The sequence below is a fragment of the Cryptomeria japonica genome, chromosome 7 (genome assembly GCF_030272615.1).
Source record: "Cryptomeria japonica chromosome 7, Sugi_1.0, whole genome shotgun sequence".
In the NCBI taxonomy this organism is placed as follows: Eukaryota; Viridiplantae; Streptophyta; class Pinopsida; order Cupressales; family Cupressaceae; genus Cryptomeria; species Cryptomeria japonica.
Window position 1 is genome coordinate 372393724 of NC_081411.1, and position 6171 is coordinate 372399894.

Here is a 6171-nt window from a genome sequence, read left to right on the forward strand (position 1 = left end):
GTTGGTGAGATAAAGAGTGCAAGAGGGAAAGTGGAAGATTCCACAGTAATCAGTAAGGTACTGAGAACCCTGCTACTGGTCTATGCTATCTGAGTTGCAGCTATTCAGGAGCTGAAATCCATTAACAAGACAAAGGTAACTCTTGACTCTATTATTGGCAAACTTACTGCTTTTGAACTAAATGGCTATGATGGTAGTGTACAGAAATCAGAATTTGCATTTAGATCTTTTGTCTCTAACTCATCTGTGAGAAGAAGTAGAGATGCCGGCCATAACTATGAATCTAGATTTAGCAGAGATGTTGAAGATGAAGACAACTTAGTGGAACTTGAAGCATTGTTGGTAAAATGATTGCCTAGAGGCATTGATAAATATAGAGGTAAGATACTTTTAAAATGTTTTGCATGCAACAAGATTGGTCATATAGCAGCAAATTGCCCTAATGGTTAAAATGAATACAAGAGAGACAAATTTAAGAAATACAAGGGTAAAGGCAAGATAGAATGTCTTGTAGCTATTGATAGTGGTATTAATGATGAAGAATTCGATGATGATGCTAGTGAAGATATTGTGTTTGCAGCTATTAAGGAAGAAATATCAGATCGAAAGGCACTAGTATCTAGAAGGGATAACTCTGATGATTAAATCATTGATAGTAGTTGTTCACATCACATGACCAGGGATCGAAGCAAATTTCTTTCCCTAAAGGAATTTGATGACGGTGTTGTCAGATTTGGAAATGACTCACCCTATATGGTTAAAGGTAAGGGAGTTATTTCTCTTAATGGGAACAACAGTGTTGACGATGTCTATTGGATTGAAGGCCTAAAGAACAATCTTTTAAGTGTGGCACAATTTAATGATAGAGGATACCCACTAGAGTTTAGAAATGAAATGTGCAAAATCTTTGACAACAAAGGTGAATTGATTGCAACCAGGAAACAAACCAGAGGTAATCTATTTCATCTCAATCCTAAAGTTAGCAACTGTTTGATTGCAAAAATAGATGATAGATGGCTTTAGCATAGAAGATTTTGACATGTAAATTTTGACAATATTGTTAAAGTAAGCAAGTCTAAGACAGTAAGAGGTCTGCCTCAACTAGACAAACCGGTTAATGCTCTTTGTAAAGAATGTCAACTAGGAAATATGACTTCTTCAACTTTTAAGAGCATGCCCTTCTCAATATAGCACTTGTTAGATTTAGTTCATACAAACTTATGTGGACCAATAAGAACAAGAAGCATTCAAGGTGACAGAACTTCATTATCTTCATTGATGATTGTTCAAGAATGATGTGGGTCACATTCTTGAAGGATAAGGATGAAGCCTTTGGTAAATTTAAGGCATTCGGATCCTTAGCTAGGAAAGAGAGTGGAAAAAAGATAAAATGTCTAAGAATGGATCAAGGTGATGAATTCACTTCTACAGAGTTCACTAAATATTGTGATGATAATGGTATTAAGCAGCATCTTTCTGCACCAAGGACACCACAACAGAATGGTATAGCAAAGAGAAACAACCAATCAGTGGTTGAAGCTGCTAGGACTATGTTGATACATGGAGGTGTATCAAAAATATTTTGGAAAGAAGCTATGAGTACATCTGTGTACATAATGAACCGAGTTCTGGTGAAAATAGGTAGGGACAAGACCCCATATGAGTACTGGTATGGGAGATCACCTGATGTTAGCTATTTTAAGATATTTGGAAGCAAGTGTTTAATTAAAAGAGGTGATTACATAAGCAAGTGTGAAGCTAAGAGTGATGAGGGCATATTTCTTGGCTATTCCACCAAGAGTAAGGCCTATAAATGCTTCAACAACCGGACACAAAAAATTGTTGAGAGTGGTGATGTCCACATAGATGAATGTCCTGAAATCTTAGAAGGAACCAGTTTTGAGAAGAAGGATGAAGATCCTTGCATTTTGATTTGGAACCTGAAACTGTTAAATCATAAATCAGTAAAGAAAATTCTGATGTACATGTTCAACCGGAACAAATAAATTCAGAGGAAGATGATAATGAAGAAGTTGAACCTAAAGAGAATGATCATGTTATTCCTTGGTATGTGAGACTAAATCATAGTCTTGAACAGATAATTGGGGATAAGGATGTTGGTGTACTAACTGAAAGGAGAATAAGAGAGAACTCTTGCATGATCTTTACCTTTGAACCTAGAAGTGCTAAGGAGGCATTTGGTGATGATCGTTGGGTGAATTTATGGAGAAGGAGTTGGATCAAATTGAGCAAAACAACACTTGGAACCTGGTACCTCGACCAGTAAACAAGAATATTATAGGTACTAAATAGGTGTTCAGAAACAAATTAAATGAAGATGGTTTTGTAGTTCGCAATAAGGCAAGATTAGTATGCAAAGGTTATGCGCAAGAAGAAGGAGAGGATTATGGAGAAACTTTTGCACCAGTAGAAAGACTAGAAGGTGTTAGAACATTGCTTGCATTTGCAACTCATAAGAAGTTCAAGGTTTACCAAATGGATGTTAAGTCTACATTCTTGAATGGGATACTGGAAGATGAGGTTTATATAGAGAAGCCTGATGGTTATGCATTGACAGACAAGGAAGACATTGTATGCAAATTGCATAAAGCCTTGTATGGATTAAAGGAGGCACCCAGAGCATGGTATGAATGGCTTCATACTCATTTGATGAAGATAGGCTTTGCTAGAACCAGTGATGACAACAACATTTATCTCAAGTTTGAAGGAGATGAAATACTGTTTAGTGAAGTATTTGTAGATGAAATTATATTTGGAGGTAATGATGGCATGAGTAATTGTTTTACAGATAAAATGAAGAATGAATTTGAGATGTCAATAGTAAGGGAAATAAAAAATTTCATAGGCTTACAGATACAGCAAATGAAGAATGGTATTTTCATTACTCAATCCAAGTATGTGAAATAGGTTTTGGAGACTTTCGGTATGAGTGACTGTAAACTAGTTGGAACCCCAGTGGTTATAGGTTGTAAATTGTCCAAGGAAGATGCATCTAAGTCTGTAGATGAAAAGGAATATAGGTCAATGATTGGCAAATTACACTATGTTGTTCATAGTCGACCTGATATTTCCCATGCAGTTTGTATTGTTGCTAGATTTTAGAAGAATCCAAAGGAGGCACATTGGATGGAAACTAAGAGAATTTTTAGATATCTGAAAGGTACTGTTGACTATGGGTTACGATATCCATATGGTGGAAATTTTGATTTGAAGGCATACACAGATGCTGATTGGGCAGGAAATGTTGATGACCAGAAGATTACTACCGGTGGAGCATTCTTTCTAGGAGGAAGACTAGTCTCATGGAGTAGTAAAAAGAAGAGTTGCACTTCACAATCTACTGCTGAAGCTGAATATGTAGCAACTTATATGAATTGCACACAAGCTATGTGGATGAGGCACATTTTGGAAGGATTGAAGATGGAAATCTCAGAACCAATAAAGATTTTGTGTGATAATACAAGTGCAATAAACATTTCTAAAAATCCTATTTTGCACGCAAGGACTAAGCACATTGAATTGAAATATCACTTCTTGAGGGAAAAAGTTCAAAGTAAAGATGTTATCTTGGAGCATGTTTCTACCAAGGAGCATCTTGCAGATATCTTTACCAAACCTCTGCCTAAGACCACTTTCAAGTATCTTAGAAGTCAATTGGGGGTTGTCTCTCTTCATGAATTTAGTTGAGCATAATGCTAATTGCACCAGTCCCTAAACCACTTGCAAAATTTTACATGGATTGATGAAGAAGTGGATGTATTCCACAGGGGGAGCATCAAGTTTCAAAATGATGTTGATGCACAGTGAGAGAAAAATTACATGTTTTACTTTCACTTTGAAATTGCTGTCAAAGGGGGAGAAGAATTATGTGATTGAGGAGAAGAATTATGTGTCTGATTAGGTGAACCAGTGGCAGGCTAAAGACAGACAAAGCAAGGTGAATACTTGGTAATGTAAACTAGGATTCCTATTCACCAATCTCAGTAGCAATTAGAGGCATTGATATTTGTATTGCCATCAATGCCAAAGGGGGATATTGTTGGCATTTTGAGTTTGTTGATATTTTGCATAAAGATTGCATTAATGATATGTTGTCATTGATGTCAATTGAACCAGTAATGGTATTCATGTTATTTTTGATATTGTTGTTTTTGATATTGGCTAGTAACCGGTAAGGAGAGCTTTGTGGAAAATATTGTAAACTGGTGAACCAATGTAAAGGGTTAAAGCTTTCTATGTAATGTAACCGATAAATCCTATCAATTGTTAAACCCTAACTGATCAAGTTTGATGGTTTATTATCTGATAAGTGGTAATGATGGAGACACGTGTGATCATTGAATGAGGATAAGTTCAAATTGTTTTGGCACATTTTCTTTTTGTCTAGGGAAGGAGCAAAGTGGATTGCATCTAATGCATAGTGCATGATGAGTTACAAAGTCCGATGAAGTGGTGATCATGGAGCGGTTGGAATTTTCTTGAAGAATGTGAAGAGATTGTCATGATTTCTAACGGTCAAGATTGTACCAACTTTTTTGTAATCTCGATGAAGAGAATTAGGTTTTTATTGTGTATTGACCTAATTGATTTCTATTTAAGGTCGATGAAATTGTTTGAGAAGGTTATTGGCAAGATTTATGAAAACCTATTGAGTGTGTAGTTGCCTAACCAGTGAATGCATCTACACTTTGAGTGAAGGAAGATTGAAGCTTAGAAGGATCTGATCAAGCAAATGTAGTGTTACTCAGACAGATCAAGAAAACCTGTTGTTTTTTAACAATTACACCAGAAGTGAAATCCCTTAACCGGGTAATCTCTAACAAGCTTGGTTACTCATTAAATCCTCTAACAAGGTGGTATATTAGCTTGGATTCTTAAATCCTCTAGCGAGGTTACTCCTAACAGGGTATTGCACTTTTAATCAAGGAATATTTGTAAACCCCTTAACCGAGTGACTCCTAACCGGAATTAGGTATTAACAGGACTTATTGTAAAGCTTTAACAGGCTTGGCTCCTAACAGGGCAAACTTCAGAAGAGTTCAGATAGCTATCCTTGTGAGTCTCATCTCACCGTGGTTTTTAGCTATTTGGGTTTTCCATGTATAAATATTTGTGTCAAGTGTTGAATGCTTTTGTGGTTGTGATCTTATTTGTTGATATGGTTAATTTCTGATAAGGCATGTTATGTAGAATAATTGAGAGATTAATATGTTGAGTTATGATTAAGCATTGTTGATGTTTACAAGATTGAAATTGTTTACTATTAAAGTAGTCATAATAGTTAAACTGGTTGATGTCAAGTATTCTTATGAATATTGATCTTGACTGAGATATGTTTACTTTGTTTGACTGAGTTTGAGTTTGGGAACTTTGATTGAGTTTTTTAATATACTGATTCACCCCCCCCCCCCTCTTAGTATTCTACCAGATACTTATTCTTTCATCATACTATCACCCACATCTCCTTGAGATTAGGGTCAAGGGAAAAAGGTATTCCTAAATATCTGATTTGGTATTATGGACCGCCCCACATCAAAGGGAATTTGCTAAACCATATAGGTTGAGTTTTTTAATATACTGATTCACCCCCCCCCCCCTCTTAGTATTCTACCAGATACTTATTCTTTCATCATACTATCACCCACATCTCCTTGAGATTAGGGTCAAGGGAAAAAGGTATTCCTAAGTATCTGATTTGGTATTGTGGACCGCCCCACATCAAAGGGAATTTGCTAAACCATATAGGTGGGTTCTTATCCTTTCTTAACATAATAGATTTGGGGAGAGATACCCTATTGCCAGAAGCTAAATAGAAGATATATAATTTAGCCATAAGAGCCTCATGGTTACCTTCCTCCAAATATAACAAAATAAAAGTGTCATCTACAAATTGTATATTCAAAAATCCTTGACATTAGGCATACTAAGTCTTTTCACTAAGGGGGAAAGAGAGTGATCTCTCAGAAGGTAGTATAGTGCATCAACAACAATGACATAATGCAGGAGCTAAAGGACAACCCTGTCTAATGGATTTTGACAAAGGGAAGCTTTGAGATCAGACACCATTAACTTCAACACAACATGTAGCATCCTTCATGAGTATCTCCACCATCCTATAGAATAACAGAGGAAAGCCAACACTTTTCAACA